This window comes from Cydia pomonella, chromosome 21, assembly GCF_033807575.1.
Source record: "Cydia pomonella isolate Wapato2018A chromosome 21, ilCydPomo1, whole genome shotgun sequence".
Classification (NCBI taxonomy): Eukaryota; Metazoa; Arthropoda; class Insecta; order Lepidoptera; family Tortricidae; genus Cydia; species Cydia pomonella.
The window spans coordinates 850,178-871,822 of record NC_084723.1 but is presented as its reverse complement, the minus strand read 5'-3'; the positions used below and the strand labels follow the sequence as shown (position 1 = coordinate 871,822).

General features: G+C 36.6%; 1 protein-coding gene across 1 annotated transcript in view; it reads right to left on the bottom strand.

Moving 5' to 3' along the window:
* LOC133529544 (octopamine receptor Oamb) overlaps positions 1-16,508 on the bottom strand; it is a 256,980-nt gene extending 240,472 nt beyond the window's left edge. The window contains exon 1 of the mRNA XM_061867287.1: positions 16,158-16,508. The gene's annotated coding sequence lies outside the window, so the exon portion shown is untranslated. The remainder of the gene's footprint in view (positions 1-16,157) is intronic.
* Between the last annotated feature and the right edge of the window lie 5,137 nt (positions 16,509-21,645).

The window sequence follows — 21,645 nt, the reverse complement described above, 5'->3', positions numbered from 1 at the left end:
GCTGGAGGACCGACCACAAGCCTACAATACAATACAATACACCTCTCAATATGGCACACCTCTCAATAAATGTACATCGATCGATATGTGATTGATGTCGATGTTATGTTATAAATAATAAATAAATAAATATTATAGGACATTATTACACAAATTGACTAAGTCCCACAGTAAGCTCAATAAGGCTTGTGTTGAGGGCACTTAGACAACGATATATATAATATATAAATATTTATAAATACTTAAATATGTACATAGAAAACACCCATGACTCAGGAACAAATATCCATGCTCATCACACGAATAAATGCCCTTACCAGGATTTGAACCCGGGACCTTCAGCTTTGTAGGCAGGGTCACTACCCACTAGGCCAAACCGGTCGTCAATTTGTTATGTTTTAAGTTCTATTATATTTTAGTTTTAATTTTAATATCTTAGTATATAATTTATTATTATTATGGTTTTTTTAAGTTGTACCTAAAATAAATATAATAATGTTTTTCTTCATTGACAGTCAATTGTATGTCGTAATACATGTAATTGACATATGAATTTACATGTTTATAATTTAACATTTTAATTAAATCATACGTTTTTAACGGAATTAACAGATTGATTATATTTTATTCATTTATTGCCGTTTAGTAGGCGATGGGATTTCTTCCAAAATTAATCAAATTTGCATGTTTTATTGTATCATCTGTTTTATTAATTTCGGTCTCCAAACAGTGTGTTTAAATTCCGCAATGACAGTCACATGAACTACCTTATATTAGCTAATATTTTTATTGTTTTATATCATCATGGCCCAGTAGGTTATTGTTATTCTGTATTTCCTTAGTTGATTTTTAGGGTTCCGTAGCCAAATGGCAAAAAACGGAACCCTTACAGATTCGTCATATCCGTCTGTCTGTCCGTTTATATCACAGCCACATTTTTCCGAAACTATAAGAAGTATACTGTTCAAACTTGGTAAGTAGATGAATTCTATGAACCGCATTAAGATTTTCATACAAAAATTGGCCGCTTTTTTTTGACATTTTGAATTTATTCTAGAAACATTCTAGACTAGTATTTTTTATACAATTCTTTTTTATGTTAGACGATATTTTGTGAAATTCTTAGTATTAAATTTGATCTGTATTATAATTCAAAAGTATTATAAATTTTATTTACATTAATAAATTGATCTGATAATTAACTTAAGATAATTATATGTACTACTGTCTTACTATTCATAAGTGCTTGTCGCTAGGCCTACATGAATAAAGTATATTTGAACTGAACTGAACTGAATTCTCCTCTTACTGAGTTTAAGCGTGGTCGAAATAGATATGCGTGCTCGGGAGCGCTGATATCATGTTTTTGAATTTAAATATTTTATATGTTTTAATAATTAAAAAGTAATCGCTGAGTTCCCTCAGACCTGATATTGCCAGAAGCAATTTTCAAAGCTTTTGAACAAAACTAGTTATACATTTTTAAAGTGCATTTTAGACCTATGTTCGAGAATTTTTCTATAGAGCGTAAGTCAAAAACTCAGGATTAGAATCAGTAAAGTCCCTCGAGAAAGGTCTCAAGATTCCTATTATTATTTTTTATTAAATTTTTGGCAGCCGTACTGTGATCTAAACAAACTCTATGACATTTCAAAAACTCCGCTCTCTGAATTTACTGCTCTATTAAGCTAGATATATATTTTAATAAAAAACCTTCCGTGGGACACAGACATATTAAATATGTTAAAACAGGTCACTCACGTATTTTAACTCGAAAACATGTTTCACTCCGCACCGAATAGTGTCGTCAGGCCGGGGGCTTGCCGGGAAAATCGAAATTCGCAAATTGCGGGGATCTTTCTCTTTTACTCTCACTACGACGTAATTAGAGTGACAGAGAAAAATGCCCGCAATTGACGAACTTCGATTTTCGCGGTAGGCCTCCAGGAGCTTGCGTTGACGGGCGGAGCGTTTTCGTCTTAAAATCAGGGACCGGAAAACCCGTTCATTTGCCTTACCCGTTCGGAATGGGTAACCCCTTCATACGATAAGCTAATCGTTTGGGTAACCCGTTCAACCGGTTACCCAAAAAGAATGATAACCCGTATTATTCAGATTAACCTAATCGTAACAAGTGGTTACCGCTTACAGGAGCTGATTCGGTTTGTGTTTTGCGTGTACTAACCGGTAACCTTTCGGTTTAGGGTAAGCCTTACCCCTCTCCCGCGCCTTTCCCCCGCCGCTGCGGCACCGCGGGAGAGATGGGCATTACGTAATTGATTCGATAGGTATATTGTAACTACCGACGTAAAAGTACTTTTCGTTAATGTTGACTTACTATATAGATGCTTATTTGTATCCGGTTTATAACAGGTTTTAGTAAGATGGCGGCCACACACTTTGTCATAAAAATCATCATTTTTAGGTTTTCGGGGGTTCCGATTTCGAAAATGATGACGATTTTGGAATTCAAGATGGCGGCCATGCAATTTGTCATAAAAGTCTTCATGGATGTCGTTTTATGGGTTTTAGGGAGTGCGGATTTCGAAAGTCATGACTATTTTGGAATCCAAGATGGCGTCCATACGATTTGTCATAAAAGTCGTCATGGAAGTCGTTATATAGGTTTTAGGGAGTGCAGATTTCGAAAAAGATGACCATTTTGGAGTCCAAGATGGTGACCATGTACAATGTCATAAAAATCGTCATGGATGTCGTTATATAGGTTTTAGGGAGTGCAGATTTCGAAAATCATCACTATTTTGGAATCCAAGATGGCGGCCATGCTTTTTGTCATAAAAGTCGTCATGGATGGAGTCCAAGATGGTGACCATGTACTATGTCATAAAAATCGTCATGGATGTCGTTTTATAGGTTTTAGGGAGTGCGGATTTCGAAAATGATGACCATTTTGAAATCAAAGATGGCGGCCACACATATTGTCATAAAAGTCATCTTGGTAGTCGTTTTTTAGGTTTTAGGGAGTGCGGATTTCGAAAATCATGACTATTTTGGAATCCAAGATGGCGGCCATGCTTTTTGTCATAAAAGTCGTCATGGATGGAGTCCAAGATGGTGACCATGTACTATGTCATAAAAATCGTCATGGATGTCGTTTTGTTAGAATAATACAGCAATGCAAATACATGGAGTTTGTATGTGTTCATAGTATATGAACCTCATTTAAGTTTTTAGCTGTTTGAAGAGTTGACAGTACTGTTCTTTTGTTCGTCTTGTCACATCATCTACGTTATGAGAATGTCGTGTGGTGTTCCTTATTAAATGATATACATCTTAAACTCAGTGTTAGTTATTCAAATCACAACAGGTAATGCGCCCAGTCATGCTAGTCATGAAGCAAAAATAAAATTAAATGTGTAGTGCGCGAAACACAATTTTTACGACGTGATTTGAACATCGCCGAAAAGTAGGGTTATGAAAAATTTTCGTCGAGAAGGAAAATATTTGCTTTCAGACTAAGGCAAGGCAGGAAAACAAGATGGAAGCATTAGTGACCACCAATAATAACGTAATGAAACTGGAAGGAGCCAGAAATTGGAACATCTGGAAATTTCAAATGACAGTTTTACTGAGAGGTCAGGGATGGCTAGACATCGTGCTAGGGAAGACGGAAAAGCCGCAAGATTCAAAAGAAAAAGTTGCATGGGAAAGCAAAGATGCTAAGGCACAAACATTATTGGTCACGAGGATGTCGGAGGATGTTATGTTACATCTAATTTCTTGCACAACTTCTGCTGAAATGTGGAAAAAGCTCTTAAGTGTATACGAACAAAAGTCAGAAACCAGTATACATATCGTACAGCAAAGATTTTTTCAGTTCAAATACGAGAAAGGAACTGAAATGTCGGTGTTCCTATCTAAAATTCAAGAACTGCAAAATCAATTAAAGCAGATGGGCGAAGAAATATCAGACAAGTTCGTCATAACTAAAGTTTTAATGAGTTTACCGGACGAATATAAACACTTTGTCTCGGCATGGGAGTCTGCATCCGACGACAAACAGACATTCGACAATTTAGTGGCCAGGTTATTAGTAGAAGAGGAGCGGGTGAAGGATAAGAAAGATGAAAACCAAGAAGCTCCATCGACTTCTACCGCATTCGTGGTTAAGAAGAACGTAAAATGCACTTTATGCAATAGAATGGGTCATTTTTCCTCAGAGTGTAGAAGTACTAAATACCATGAAAGAAAGGGGAATGATAATAAGTGCTTTTATTGCGGCAAATACGGACATTACAAGGCAAACTGCAGGTTTAAAAAGTCAAAGGACAGTAAGAAGATGAGTAATGCGTTTGTAGTGTCGGACTCAGTAAATGAAAACTATATAAAAGCAAGATTTCTGGTAGACAGTGGGGCTAGTGAACACATGACTCGGGACCGTTCATTATTTTCATCGTTTACGAGTGATACAGACAGATCCGTGGAAGTTGGTAATGGTGCCGCTATTAATGTTTTGGGTCACGGACAGTTGACAGTTCAAGTCAGTAATGGCAGTGAATGGGTTGACACAACAGTTGACGACGTGTTATACGTTCCGGATTTAAAATCAAATTTATTGTCTATGAATTGTGTCACTGACCAAGGATATGACATATTGACAGATGTCAAATACAGCAAATTTGTTAAAAACGGCGTTGTTTGTGCGATCGCAAATAGAATAGGCAAGTCTTATTACATGGACTTTCGTTTAAAACCAGATATTGCGAGTGTTGCAAAAGTTACCAAGAACGATCTGTACCAGTGGCATGAAAAACTTGCACACCAGAACTTTGAATACGTGAAAAGTGTGTTGGCAAAAAATAACGTCAAAACAATACAAACCGGCGTGCCCCAATGTGAGAGTTGTTTAAAAGGGAAAATACATAGATTGCCTTTTAAAAGAAGCGAAACTGTGAGCACTAGAACGTGCGAATTAATACATGGAGACACTTGCGGCCCCATGGAAGTAGAAAGTATCGGCGGTTCTAAATATTTCGTCGTACTGAAGGACGACTATTCAAACTTTAGAACGGTTTACTTTGTTAAAGGCAAGGACGAAATTAAACATTGCCTGGAGGATTTTGTGAATAAGGCGGAGAATTTAACCGGAAATAAGGTTCAAACGATTAGAACAGATAATGGCCTTGAATTTATCAACAAGGAAGTGAAGGAAATGTGTTCTAAGAAGGGGATAATTCATCAAACTACCGTAGCTTACACCGCTGCCCAGAATGGTAAGGCTGAACGTGAGATGAGGATTCTTGTGGAAGCCGCAAGAACTATGATACATGCCAAAAATCTACCAAAGAAATTGTGGGCTGAAGCAGTGAACACTGCTGCTTTTGTGATTAACCGGACAGGAAGAGGCAGAAATGGACAGACACCTTATGAACTGTGGACTAGTAAAACATTTGATATTCATCAACTAAAGGCATTTGGTACACCAGTATATGTACACATTCCCAAAGAAAAGAGAAGAAAATGGGACCAGAAAGGTGAGAAAGGATTGATGATCGGCTATGGAGAAGCTGTCAAGGGGTATAGAATATACTTTCCAGATAAAAACTATGTAGATACAAAAAGGGATATTGTTTTTATGACTGAAACAGGACCTGAAGTTAAGGAATCAATTGTTACATTGGATCTGAATAGCCAAGATGAAGATATTATTCCAGAAACAGTGAATGGCGAGGCTAAAGAACCAGATACAGATCCCAACATGGACTCATTCCTCGGTGAAAGTGAAACTCAAGAAGAATCTGATTCTCAGAGTGAATACAAACCTTCAGATACTGAATCATCAGAGACAGATGAAATGATCCGGCTTAATAGACCGAAGCGAGAAAGAAAACAAACATCTTTTTATAAGTGTAACAATGTTGTAAGTGATAACGGCGAGCCAACTACTTACAAGCAGGCTATGCAAAGGAAGGATGCAAGTAAGTGGAAAGAGGCAATTGACAGAGAGCTGCAGACATTAAAGGACAACAACACATGGGACTTTTGTACTGCACCGGTAAGTGAAGACATTATTAGTAGCAAGTGGGTTTTTAAATTGAAAGGACAAGGTGATATTAAGCAGTATAAAGCAAGGCTTGTTGCTCGAGGGTTTGAGCAAAACAGTGACTTGGACTTGAGTGACATTTATGCCCCCGTGGCAAAGTTATCAACCTTTAGAGTTTTTATAGCAGTAGCAACTAAGTTAAATTTGCCTATTTTTCAAATGGACGTTACTGGAGCATTCTTGTATGGTGATATTGACAGAGATGTATATATTCGGTTACCAGAAGGGGCTTATTCTGGGGATGGCAATATTGTAAAATTAAATAGGTCACTATATGGCTTAAAAAGTTCACCAAAGTGTTGGAACAATAAATTCAATTCTGTCATGGCTAGAGAAGGCTATGAAAGGTCAAACTGTGACTCTTGTTTATTCAAAAGGTGTATTGGTAAAGATAGAACATATATTCTTCTGTATGTCGATGATATTCTGTTTTTTGGAACAAATGAAAAACACATTTCACAACTCAAGGGTATATTAAATAAAGATTTTGAAATGAAAGATCTGGGGCCAATTTCAACTTTTTTAGGCATTCATGTCAAACAAAACTTGGAAACGGGAACTACTGAACTTGACCAAAGAGATTATTTGCAAAAGGTTCTCAAAAGATTTAATATGGATAACTCTAAAGATATGCTTACACCAATGGACCCCAATATTAATACTAAAATATTTGCAAATAGTACTACTCCTGCAGATAAAAATATTGAGCAATTATGCAGGCAAATTATAGGATGTTTAATGTATGCTGCAATGGGGACTAGGCCTGATTTATGCTTTCCAGTTTCCATGTTAAGTAGGTATCAAACATGTGCAAATAATGAGCTGCTCAGTGCATTAAAGAGAGTGTTAAGATATGTCAAGTACAGTTTAGAATACAAGTTGGTTTACAAATGCAAAGATATGGTCTTAGAAGGTTATTGCGATGCTGATTGGGGAGGGGATATTAGGGACAGAAAATCAACCTCAGGTTATATGTTCACACTATCAAACTGTCTAGTTTTATGGTGCTCTAAGAAGCAAGCTTCTGTAAGTATCTCTTCAACGGAATCAGAATATGTATCGATGAGCATGGCTGCCAGTGATGCTGCCTGGCTCATAAACTTACTAAATGATTTTAACTGTGAAAATGTTTGCCCGGTCAAGATATTTTGTGATAATCAGTCGGCTATAATAAATGCAAAAACTGATACTATCAAGAGATTGAAACATGTTGACATCCGCTATCATTTTGTGAAAGAGCTTGTTAAAGAAAATAAAATTTGCATTAATTATATTAGCACTAATGAGCAACCGGCAGACATTTTAACAAAGTCTTTAAGTAAGGAGTTAATTATAAAACACTTAAACAAGTGCGGTGTTAGGAACTGCCTATAAGTTCTTGTTAATTTTAACAAAGATGTTCATTTGTTTTCTTTAGTTTACATTGTTAATGTATTCGCATTGAGAAGGGGTGTTAGAATAATACAGCAATGCAAATACATGGAGTTTGTATGTGTTCATAGTATATGAACCTCATTTAAGTTTTTAGCTGTTTGAAGAGTTGACAGTACTGTTCTTTTGTTCGTCTTGTCACATCATCTACGTTATGAGAATGTCGTGTGGTGTTCCTTATTAAATGATATACATCTTAAACTCAGTGTTAGTTATTCAAATCACAACACGTTTTATAGGTTTTAGGGAGTGCGGATTTCGAAAATGATGACCATTTTGAAATCAAAGATGGCGGCCACACATATTGTCATAAAAGTCATCTTGGTAGTCGTTTTTTAGGTTTTAGGGAGTGCGGATTTCGAAAATCATGACTATTTTGGAATCCAAGATGGCGGCCATGCTTTTTGTCATAAAAGTCGTCATGGATATCGTTTTATAGGTTTTAGGGAGTGCGGATTTGGAAAATGATGACTATTTTGGAATCCAAGATGACGGCCACGTACTATTTAATAAAAGTCATCATGGATGTCGTTTTATAGGTTTTAGGGAGTGCGGATTTCGAAAAAGATGATCATTTTGGATTTCATGATGCCGACCATGAAATATGTCAGAAAATTAGTCATGGATGTCGTTGTATAGGTTTTACGGAGTGCGGATTTCGAAAATCATGACTATTTTGGAATCCAAGATGGCGACCATGTGTATCGTAAAGAACTCGTCAAGACCTTTAAAATGAGCTCAAACTCGATAGCATTACTAGTAGTTATCGATGAGTTCCACTGACACCTTCCGATTCCACCATCAGATCCTCGCCACCATGTGTATCGTAAAGAACTCGTCAACATATTTAAAATGAGCCCAAACTCGATAGCATTACTAGTAGTTATCGATGAGTTCCATCGATACCTTCCCATTCCACCATCAGACCCTCTCCCCCATGTGTATCGTAAAGAACTCGTCAAGACCTTTAAAATGAGCCTAAACTCGATAGCATTATGGGAAGTCATCGATGAGTTCCGCTGACACCTTCCGATTCCACCATCAGACCTTCGTCACCATGTGTATCGTAAAGAACTCTTCAAGACATTTAAAATGAGCCCTAACTCGATAACATTACTAGTAGTTATCGATGAGTTCCATCAACACCTTCGGATTCCACCATCAGACCCTCGCCAACATGTGTATCGTAAAAAACTCGTGAAGACCTTTAAAATGACCCCAAACTCGATAGCATTACTAGTAGTTATCGATGAGTTCCATCAACACCTTCTGATTCCACCATCAGACCCTCGCCACCATGTCTATCGTAAAGAACTCGTCAAGACATTTAAAATGAGCCCAAATTCGATAGCATTACTAGTAGGTATCGATGAGTTCCATCGATACCTTCCCATACCACCATCAGACCCTCGCCACCATGTGTATCGTAAAGAACTCGTCAAGACCTTTAAAATGAGCCCAAACTCGATAGCATTACTAGTAGTTATCGATGAGTTGCACTGACACCTTCCGATTCCACCATCAGACCCTTGCCACCATGTGTATCGTAAAGAACTCGTCAAGACCTTTAAAATGAGCCCAAACTCGATAGCATTACTAGTAGTTATCGATGAGTTCCACTGACACCTTCCGATTCCACCATCAGACCCTCGCCACCATGTGTATCGTAAAGAACTTGTCAACATATTTAAAATGAGCCCAAACTCGATAGCATTACTAGTAGTTATCGATGAGTTCCATCGATACCTTCCCATTCCACCATCAGACCCTCTCCCCCATGTGTATCGTAAAGAACTCGTCAAGACCTTTAAAATGAGCCCTAACTCGATAGCATTACTAGTAGTTATCGATGAGTTCCATCGACACCTTCCGATTCCACCATCAGACCCTCTCCACCATGTGTATCGTAAAGAACTCGTCAAGACCTTTAAAATGAGCCCTAACTCGATAAAATTATTAGAAGCCATTGATGAGTTCCACTGACACAGGAGATATGCACAGACAGCTAACGATAAAGAAAGTGACAATAATAGGAGTAATAGGTACTAAACAAAAATATACCAAAATCAATGCAACGCCTTACCATATTAGGTAATTTGCCTTAAACCTTAGCATGTGTTTTGAAATCTACGTTGTGCGCTACTTGACTTAACGTACACTTTTGTTTGAATTAGCAATATTAGGTCGGCAAATTACAAAGCCTTTGACAAATACCGACTGCCGCCGCGCCGCGCCGCGCACTCGCACGTGCACGTAGGGAATGGAACCGCCGTGTTTCGCGTCGGGCGCTACGTTAATAGACCATATGCAGTTTACGTAAAAGCTAAAACAGCTTGTTCGTATTTAATCAGCGCTTGAAGCGATAACCCTTTCCCGGGTTTTTAATATCGGTAAGCGCTAACCTGAATTAATTCAAATAAAAGGATTAGCTTCTTAACCGGTAAGCCAATCAAAAGCTTACCGAAATGAAGCGGTTTTTGGAACACAGCTTTACAATAACCCGGGTTTTTGAACAGGTTAGGGTAAGCGGGTCCGGTCCCTGCTTAAAATACGTAAGTAACCCGTTTTGACATATTTAATAGATAATAGATATATCGAGTTATATGATAATCCTAAAAAAACGTTTTTTTTTTATTTAACTTCTTCACAGTCACTGTGACAAGTGGAAGAATTCCCCCCAACCGGTCATTTTTCTTCCAAAACTCATCCCCATTAGATACACTCAGAGAAAGCCAACGCCAGCAGTTCCTGACAGACGTTTGATGCCAATTAGCTTAGTTGCGAAAATGTTCGTTAAATTTAAGGGCTTATTCGGAAACTTTCTGGCAAATCATACAGAAGTTACACTCAGACCTGTTAGCATGAGTTGCGTTCTCACGCGCGACTCCATACATCTATTCACTAGATTCGAGTGCGACTTTATATATGTACTCACGCGCGGCAACGCAACTCGTACTATCAGGCGATCAGGGCTATCGCGAAAATCGAAGTTTGTCAATTGCGGGTATTTTTCTCTGTCACTCTAATTACGTCTTAGTGAGAGAAAAACAGAAAGATCCCCGCATTTTGCGAATTTCGGTTTTCGCGGTCGGCCCCCTGGGGTCAGTTTATTTTTTATGGTTCCGTACTCAAAGGGTAAAACGGGACCCTATTACTAAGACCGCTGTCCGTCAGTCTGTCTGTCTATCTGCCCGTCACCAGGCTGTATCACATGAACCATGATGTCTAGACAGTTGACATTTTCACAGATGATGTATTTCTGTGGCCGCTATAACAACAAATACTGAAAAGTACGGAACCCTCGGTGGGCGAGTCCGACTCGCACTAGTCCGGTTTTTTGAACTTGGGGTGATCTAACCGTCTGACATTTTTGTGACCTTTTCGAGATGAAAAGATTACTTTATGATTTAGTATTACTTCATTGCAGTTATTAGTTCAGCCTACGCTTATAAAACTATTGTATTCGTTTATTTTCAGTAAATGGACTAAAATGATTATTATTTACTAAGATGCTTTATTGTGACATAAATTAAATCTTATACCTTTAAACGAGCAATTCTTGTATATTTATAAAAAAAATGAAAAAAAAAAATGAAAATGAAAATTTATTAATAACATTAGGTTACAGGTCGATACTTATATATTTAGGGGATCTCGGAAACGGCTCTAACGATTTCGATGAAATTTTCTATATGGAGGTTTTCCGGGGCGAAAAATCGATCTAGCTAGCTCTTATCTCAGGGAAAACGCGCATTTCTGAGTTTTTATATGTTTTCCGAGCAAAGCTCGGTTTCACAGATATTATTACGTTATAAACGGTACAACACAATCATACATATTCATATATTTTCATTCATTAAACTGAAATATTAATTACCTTTATTATTTTAAACAATTTACGAATATTTTTACTGATAAAATAAATAAATAAACCGGGCAAGTGCGAGTCGGACTAGCGCACGAAGGGTTCCGTACCATTATTTATAAAAACGGAAAAAAAATGTTTGTTGTATGGGAGCCCCCCTTAAATAATTATTTTATTCTGTTTTTAGTATTAGTTGTTATAGCGGCAACAGAAATACATCATCTGTGAAAATTTCAACTGTCTAGCTATCACGGTTCATGAGATACAGCCTAGTGACAGACGGACGGACGGACGGATGGACGAACAGCGAAGTATCAGTAATAGGGTCCCGTTTGACCCTTTGGGTACGGAACCCTAAAAAACCAAATGTTTAACCAAAAAAATAATAATAATTATAGAGTGTTACACAGAGTGGTGATAAGTTATATATTTTTTATACTACGTCAGTGGCAAACAATCATACAGCCTACCTGAAGGTAAGCAGTCTTCGTAACCTGCGGACGCTTGCAACTCCAGAGGGGTTACATGCAGGGATCGGAACCGGTTTTTTGGAAAAACTTTGAAATAAACATATATTTCGGTTTATTTTATACTCCAAATATAGGACTCGGTTGTGTTTTTAGATAACGACTTCGTATTATTAGATTGCCTAATTAGAAATGAAATAATTAACAAAGAACGAAAAAATACCGTTTTCGTTCCCATACAAAAAATACCGGTTTCCGATCCCTGGTTACATGCACGTTGCCGACCCGCATCCTCGTTGAGCTCTGGCAACCTTACTCACCGGCAGCAGGAACACAACACTCTGAGTAGGGTCTATTCTTTTGCTGTAAGGTGGAGGTACTTCCTCAGACGGGCCCTGCTTCAGATCTGAAAATTAGAAGGGGACAAAAGATATGGCGCACCGCGCGAAAATTAAGAGGGCAAAAAGGCCATTGCGTGAGTTTTCACTTTTATCTGGATTACTTTGGAAATATACTCCTATTTAATAATTTGCTCGTCAGATATTCCGGCTTTATCACTAGCCATTTTATACTAAAATTATACAGCTATGGTATTTAGGGTAAAGATAAATATACACGTGAAAATAAATGAAAATAAGGTGTTGTTTGGATTCAGCCCTTAAGGCATTAAGTTCTCCTTTTCGTACAATTTAATATCGTGCACTAAATAACCAAAAGAGAGGTATGAACACTTTAAATGTCATCTCGGTTTGTGTGGTAGGGCTGTTCTCCTCTCACTTTCACTGAGTGTAAGTGTGAGTGAGATGGAAATGCGTGCTCGGGAGCGCGTATAAGATGTTTTTTTTTTTTTTGGCTACTTTAAAAAAAAAGTAATTAATACATTCCCTTAAACAAATTACAGATTTTTAGAAGCAATTTTCCTACTTTTAGCTTTTGTGCATAATTTGTTACAATATTTTTAAGTGCACTTTAGACCATGTTCATGTTTTTTTTTTATATTGAGCGAAAGTCAAAAACTCAGGATTCGAATCGATACAGTTCCCTGAGAACGGCTCAAGATTTATTTGCTAAAAATGCACGTATATAATAGTACGGTCGAGGAAATTGATTCTTTAGCAATTTGCGGTTCAAGTAAATTTGGTTGTACATACTTATGCTATGAGCTTTCCAGTGTAAAGTGAACCACAACCTGCTAAAAAATCAATTTCCTCGACTGTACATTACGATACAAGTGCGAAAAATAGGAAATTCGAAACGAGTGGCGATAAATTAAAACACGACCGAAGGGAGTACTACGAGTACTACTATCGTACAACGTTTTACAGTACATATGGCCCTTTAAATGTTTGACACAGTAACGTATTATGCTAATTTTCGCACTAGTGCTATAAAGTAGCACCATATGTACTGTAAAAGATGTTATTGTCATACATAATCGATACTGGTATCAGCGCATTTAGCCAGAACGCATGCAAAATCAGAAAATATGAAACACTTACTTTTTTAAATTCCGTTTTCTGGTCATACTGCACCTTAAATCGCTTTAAATTTTTTTTTCTTTTTATTGGAGAAACAACAGAAGTATGCGACAGGATAATAGGTTACATTGTTAGGTACAAACAATATAGAGATGAACACTTACTTCCTTAAACGCTCTCACTAAAACATACATAAAATAAACGGACTTAACTAAACGGTATGTTAACATACAAGTTTACCAATGTACTAGTTATCTTAAATGGTTCCCTTTGTCCTTCAGCTTTTGCTTAAGGCCAATTTACAGTTCCCTACTTAAATAATTTTAGATAATATAATTGCCTTTAGACTGTCTGTCAATCTTATTCCGTTTGGTGTGGTTTGATGGACTTTAATATTAGTTTCGATCTATATTTTATGACCACTTTAGTAAAGTAGTCAAGTCACTTTGGGAGTCTTGGAGTCAATTATCTGCTTAAATTACATTTTTGACTGTTTATCTATCCCTCTTTTATCCAATTTTTTTGTACTTTGTAATGTGTATCTTATTAGGTATAAAGGTACAATTTTTAAAGCTTGTTTTGATTACTTTTTCCATTTTGGGGTTTTTTTGAAACACCAAAAAGTTAACAAATAATGAATAGAATCAGTCGTTTCTTTGCGGAAATCCATACTAATTATAACAAAAAATATTATTTGTTGTTTTAAAAAGTTGACTACTATTTTTAATTTACCAAGGAAGGGGTCAAAGACACTTTTCCGAATATATCACCAGATTTATTTTGGTTAAAAACTTACAAGGTTGACTTGCATTTTGGCAAGCGTGTTGTGGTTCAAATAACAATAACAATGAGCGACTTGCCAAACTATATTTTGACTTTTTGACATGTGTCAGAATCTGACGAGGATGGCGGGATAGTTTGGAAAACTAATATTAGTTTGTGGTGTGGAGAAAAAAATTCAATAATTTGTAACTGCTTTGTAAGTTTTTTTGTGACAGTCAGCAAGCGAGCCGCCTAATGGGAAGCAGTCATCGTCGCCCATGGACATAAGCAACATCACAGGAGCCACTTAAGCGTTGCCGACCCTTGAGAACCCTAAATACCCTCTTCTTGAAGAATCCCATGTCGTAGCGCAAAGGAAATACCTCAGGAGGTAACTCATTCCACATTCTGCAAGTTCTGGGAAGAAATAAGCGAGATGCCGGCTTCTTCCTGGTGTGCCATGTACAGTCAGCATCAAAAGTAGCGGATCAAATAACGCTTCATTATTATTTAACGGCTTAACGAAAAGTCATGTCTTTAATATAGAACAACTAAGACTGTAAGATATATACTTTGGAACGTGAAAGTAAGAAATTAATCTATATTTGGATAAGTTATCTGGGATGTCAAATACTTTTGGCACGTTGTTTCATCCGCTACTATTGATGCTGACTGTACATAATAAGTGGGAAAAAAACTTAGTAGATTTTTTTTTGCAAAAACAATACCTGTTAATTTCGTACATAATAATTTTTAAACAAATAATATCTTCTAACCGACTAATTAAATTTAATTAGTCGTCTTGTCTCATTAGGCTATATGCTGCAGTATATGTAGTATAGTATAGTATAGTTATGTTTAATGCTCCGGGAAAAAAAACAAATATATTACCCGGACCCGGGTATGTCCTTAAACTACGTCCAAAAGAGAGGTATGGGCAATGTGAATGTCATCTCGCCTTGTGTGGTAGGGCACAGCACAGCAAATGTCATTCCAGATCTAGAGCAGAGCCCAACTGGGGAAGTACCTCCACCTTACAGAAAACCGCAGCCAAATAACACTTGACCCTACTCATAGTGTTGTGTTCCTGCCGGTGAGTAAGGTTGCCAGAGCTCAACGAGGGGGGTGGGGTTAGGGTCGGCAACGCGCATGTAACTCCTCTGGAGTTGCAGGTGTACATAGGCTACGGAGACTGCTTACCATCAGGCAGGCCGTATGCTTGTTTGCCACCGACGTAGTATAAAAAAATAATAATAATATTACAGATTCAAAATATCATTAAATATTCCTTATATTCATTGATGTAATCAACCCCGAAAATAACAATGTTCACGCCAATAATTAATATCTTCACACCGATTTAATTTAATTGAAAATAATAATAATTATATACCATATATATGACACAGGTAAATGAGTACTTAACTCTAATCACCGCAGTTAAGAAATACAGAAATATAACCAAACTAAAGGGGGAATAATTCTATTTAAAGTTTATTTTTATTTTTAGTTTGTATATTTTACTTTAAGGCCTAATCTCATTGTTTTTTTGTTTATATTACGTGTTGTTAGTTGAATAAATAAATAACGAAAAAAACATGAATAAAATTGAAAATGAGGATTGCCGTACTAAACTAACACCTGCCCCTGTTACAATTTTCATCGAAATTCATTTTCAGAAGTAACTTTTTCCCAAGATTCAACAATCGCTGTAAATTTTTAATAATATTAAAAAATATACAATGGGAAATATTAAAACGACACGAAAATAAAAGGGTCATTTTCTGTTCATTTCAGGGTGATTTAAAAAAAAATTAGTTCTAGAAAAAATGAAAAAGTCAAATTTCGATAATCAAACGTCTAGACGGCGTAAGAAAATGTATTTATCTTCTTAGGTATTAGTTTAAAAACCAACAGTAACTATTTTCTTAATTTTAATTATAAAGTTTTTTTAATGAGTCTCTTATATTAATAGATTTAAAATTAAAGTTTTTTTAAATTGATCTTAGAGTCATGGCACCTATGAATTTACATAAAATATTTAAATGTTAATTGTACGTAATTTTCATTATTAAAAACAAATTACCGACCTTAAAATCCAACGACTTTCCGGCAGCACAACACAAACTTCAACCAAAATCACTGAAAACAAACAAAAACCGCTCACTAACACTAACACAAAAGTCTAAATTCAAAAAACTAAATTGCCGTTCGAATTTCGAATCACGAAAGTTTATTTCGCGCGCGACCGTTGGGCACCGATATAGGTTAGGTGCGTTCGGGTCTCTTGAATACACTGGCCGTCTTAGCTTTTCGCGCATGCGCGGTGGCTGAATGCATTTATAACCAGTGACGTTCGTTACTAAAAAGTGACGTAGTTTAGTTTTGTTTTTGACGTGAAGGGTGAGTTGTGTTAGATATGAGAAATGTTTTTCTGTTATTTTCGTATTATGCAAGACCATTAGAAATATATGCCGAAAAAAATCTGTAGTTTATCGCATGAACATTTACGTAATTCTTTTTTTTTAATCTGATGCAGTTTCTTCGGTGTTTTCTTCGATTTATAATATGAAATATAAACCGAAGCTTCAGTAACTCATGCGATCAACCGGTATTTCCAAAGGTCGCAAGTTCGAATATTGCTTTTTTCCCTTATTTTTTTTTATGTATCGCTTGCAGGCGTCCGATTCGTCCGAATAATGTATCTGCTTGATAAAAATAAACTTATGTTTTTCATATTATGTATTAATTCATCATTGTTCAAGAAACACCTACAATGGCATCAATATATGCATACACACATGCTACTGCATGGATTTTTACTTATGAGCCATAAAGATATTGAGTATTGAGTATTTTTAATTGGCAGGTCATAAAATGAGAAGAGAGGATGGCAGCCTTAGACTCCGCAAAAACGACGAGATTGAATATCTTGTGGCTACACCCAATATTGTCGGCGAAACAAAAGCTCACCGTCTCCGCTGGCTTGGCCACGTTTTGAGAATGGAGGAGGATCGCGGCGCTAAAAGGGCATACCTGGGACGCCCGGTAGGGCGGAGGCCTATCGGACGTCCCAGATATCGCTGGGGCGATGCTGTTGAAGCGGACTTGCGCGATCTCCAGGCCGATAACTGGCGGGAGATGGCACAGGATCGAGACAACTGGCGTGTACTCGTGTCGGAGGCCAAGACTCATTTTGGGTCGCTGCGCCATTAAGTAGTAGTAGTAGGTCAAAAAATAGACGACAAAAAACTTGACTTACTGGTAAAAGTCCGTTACTATTTCTAAAATCATTGCGATATTCTTACGTTGACTTGTAATTGTTACTTGTAAATCGGGACAGGTAATCTCAAGCCGACAGGTTCGACAGGTAGGCCTGCCTGTAGAGCCTTATGAAACTTTCATGTCGGGGACTGATCAGTGGCACAGTACCTAAAGGGACAGAATAGATACTAGACGTGGTAGGTAGGGTGGTAGCAAAGATAATTGGTTGTAATAGAGAGGTAGAGGTCAAGTCTAAGAAAAAACGTGCCTATTAGTTTGACATCCAAAACAGATGGCGCTGTATTCCCCTTCCACAGGGATCAGACCTGGGTGAACTAGGCTAATATAAACAATTGTAGAGCTCAAAGCTTTCAAAGCAAAATTTCTCAATACGAGTATGTGTTTTTCTTGCTACTTGTCGGGTTTGGTCTCCCCATCCTTAATCCATTCCAGTTCAGCTTATTATCTAAATATATTCATAATAAAATAAATTATGTCACATTATTGCAATATTTTTCCATCGTAGCTTATAATTATAGAGTAAATAAAGCATAAGTAAATCATAGTTATGATATTTTTTTTAATAAAATTAACTTGCAGATTATTTTCTTCAAGCCATTTAATTACAGATTCTATTAAAACGCGAAAGTTTTAAATGTTATAGATTATATTGCATTATTAATGTCGAATTTATGGTTTGCTTGTGCTTCTGATTTATTACTTGTTTATAATTCATATACAATCTGAGAATGAAATGCATAACTGATATTTATATAATGTAAAGTCATCGGATTTTAGAATAAATATAAATCTAATCGAGTTATTTCCTCTCGCTCCGGCTGTGGAATGAGCGCCCTGCCGTTTTTTCGAGGGGCTACGTACTATCTGGCTACTACAAAAATGGAGTGTACAGGATTCTAAAGGGTTAGCAACGCACATGTAACATTGTAACATCTCTGGAGTTGCAGGCTTCCACAGGCTACGGTGACTGCTTATCATCAGACGGGCCGTATGCTTATTTGCTACCATCATTCGCTTGCCCTTATCCCATTCATTTGGGGTCGGCGCAGCATGTCTTTTCCTTCCATATCTTTCTGTCACACTGAAAGAAATGGTTTGCATAACTGTAACAAAATTTTGGTTACTGTTTACACAAAAATTGGGACTTGCGAACTATGTGTTATATGTTACAAAACCGTGTTTGGCTATCAGTGTTCAGGTACTGGGTATACACTACAAAATAAGTTTGTAAATTTATGCAAAGTTTATTTTCTTATAACCGTAGTTTAGTTATTTAGTAAAGTTACAAAACCAGTTCGGCTATCTATTTTTTTCAGTGCACCCGTCATCTCATCGTTCACTCGCGTTCGTTTCATGTCATCTACCGTTCATCATCACACAATCCATCCACCGTTTCCTAGGTTTTCCTCTGCCGTTCCATCCCTCCACATTCATTCGTTATACCTTTCTCGTCACATGACTTTCATCCCTCCGCATCACATGCCCATACCACGCTAGGCGATTCGCTCTTACTTCTTCCATTATGGGTGCAACTTTCAGACTTCCTCTTATTCTTATTTGCTACCGACGTTGTATAAAAAAATGCAATCGAATCTTAGAACAGAGGACACAAAAGACTCGAGTCTTAATCAATACCCAACAAACATTATACCGTCAGTTACAGGCTTCTTTAAAACTTTAATCTTTTGAACGGCGTTATAATAATCTCAGTTATAGCTTGGAACGTTATAGAGGAGTTAAGAAATAAATTCCACTCCAACAGTGGTTCTAGAGCTACAATGGATGATGTTATGCAGAATTGAGAGTAATAATAGTGTTAATTACAGCTACTGGAGTCAAGCTTTATAGCTTTAACCTGTTTGTAACACTTAAATCTTTACAACAGCGCCCGCTGACACTTACTGATGTTTATTGTTACTTAATGGTTACTGTGAAGTATCTTATATATCTTTAGGTGTTGTGATAACTTTAAGCTGCAGGCATGGGTTGCATAAAAGAGTTAGTCAAGTGTGTCGTAACACCAGATACTAAAAGCGTTGCATAACTCTCTTATGAAGTTTCAAGCTTTAACGTAAGTTTTGCTTATGCTAATTGTGTTAGCCGAGTACCTTTTTGAAGGCTTTCTACAGGCAATGGTGTAATGAACAGAGTTTGTCAAGAGTGTAGTAATACGAAAATTAAAGAAGATGCCAAAAGTTTGGATCATCTCATTTTTGCAGGTTTAAGCTGTAACGTTGATTTTACGAATGCACATTGTGTTAAGTAAGTGCATTTTAATGACATTCTAAAGGTAATGATGTGAGTTAACACAGTATAAGAACTCAAGGAATCCAAAGGGATACATGTCAATTTTAATATAAATTACGCGAATAAGTTATTAAAAGCATATTTTATAATATTATAACAAACCTAAAGAAAATATTTTACCGAGCTTTAATTAGTTACATTAAAATGAAAAGATTACACACTTGGACTAAAAATGCTTAGCCGGTTGTATTGTCTTCTATATAGTTAAACGCTTTGTTTGAGTCTATTATTACACTCTTATGTATACTAAAGACTGCACAATACTCTCGACTAAAGATGCTGTATCTCAAAAAGTGTAAATGATGCGTTAAGGGAGAGCTAAAGCTGTAATAGCAAGTTCGCCATTGTTTTAGTAAAGTAACCTAAAAATGTACTTGTTTGATCAATATTTATGTACAAAATACTCCATTAATAATTTTTATTTTATCATTCTATCGATGCCACGTAACTTTACTTGCCAATGGCCGACAAAAAGAACAAGTTGCTGATAAAACTTTAAGGCGTCTATTTTATTAAGCATAAGTTTTACTTTAAATCTTTAATTAATCCGGAGCGCGTTAAAATTAAGATGGAAAACATGGTATACACTTACCGTAAAATCGCAGGCGCAGCACTTTTTCACTTTTCACACGATAAAACTTCTTCTTCCTAATAAAAACTTGCGAGCAGATCGCCATTAAATGTTGCTGTGATAAGTTTTATTTTCTTTGTATCATTTATTTTATAAGTTTGATCGTTTTGGATTTCTTTGAAGCTAATACATAAAAACAGTACAAAAAGAGTTCTCAAAAAGCGGTCACATATTTAATTGAGAATGTTTTAGATATCTAGTACGCGTTAAATCGTTAACCCACTCTCTCTTATAGGTTTAACAAGTTTAAAATTCTTAACTGAGGGTTGTCTCACACCTATTGTGTTAGCTAATGATTCTATGAGAACGTAGAACCGGCTAAAGTAATAGCTGAGGGTGAATTAACTCCCTTCTAAGTACTTCTAACCCTTAAGTAACACTGTTGTATAGGCTTCCTGACACCTTTACCTGTAAAAAGTGGGGCCTGATTCGTGGTTATAAGGGTGGTATAGAGTCCTCTACCAACCTACTACAGGTATTCTTAACACTCTTAATTCTCAAATGAGAGCATTATAACAGTGATATGTAGGCTATTTTGACGCTGTCATGTTAGTTGGGTACTACTTTCCTTACTGATACACCGGACACTGTGGCGATCACGAGACACGAAACCATGTATTAATCACAGTATTATCCCATTCGCTGACATATCTGAACGAACTGTTTATTCGATGTCATGCCAGTAAATTAATGATTATCCTTTGAAGGAAATGTGGTGCTTACGACCTTTTGTGCGAGCATATTTATATTTGTGTGTGTATTTATGTGTGTATATGATTCTTAAGTATGTTAAGTACTCTACATTGTACTTCAAATTCATTTGTATATGTGACTGTTTGTGTTCTAAATAAATTAAAAAAAAAAAAAAAAAAAAAAAATATATTGGACGTTGCAGAGTCGAAGTCAACGATATACTTAAATAGGTACCTAACTACCAGACATAGGAATCCGTGAGTTATTAATTATTTTTTTTTTACTCTTAATAAAAACATATTTTTACAAGTAAACTCATGAGTGATCACTAGTATATAGAACGCATCGATAGTTGAGTTTATCGATACAGGAACTCCCTACTTGTCAAACAATTTTGCCCCACGGATTCCTATGTCCGCTAACTACATACGTACCACTTCACTTCGACTGTACCAAATGGTACCTAAATGTGGTAATGGTGGTTATACCAAACTATTCGCTATGTGCAGGACTGACATGACCACGACAACCTAGCGTCCGCAAGTCTAGGGGAAAACGTAAATTCACTACATCTTATAAAACTACTCCTAAACTAAAAACTACTGAACGGATTTTCATACCACATTCATCTATCAATAGATTGATTCTCGAGGAAGGCTTAG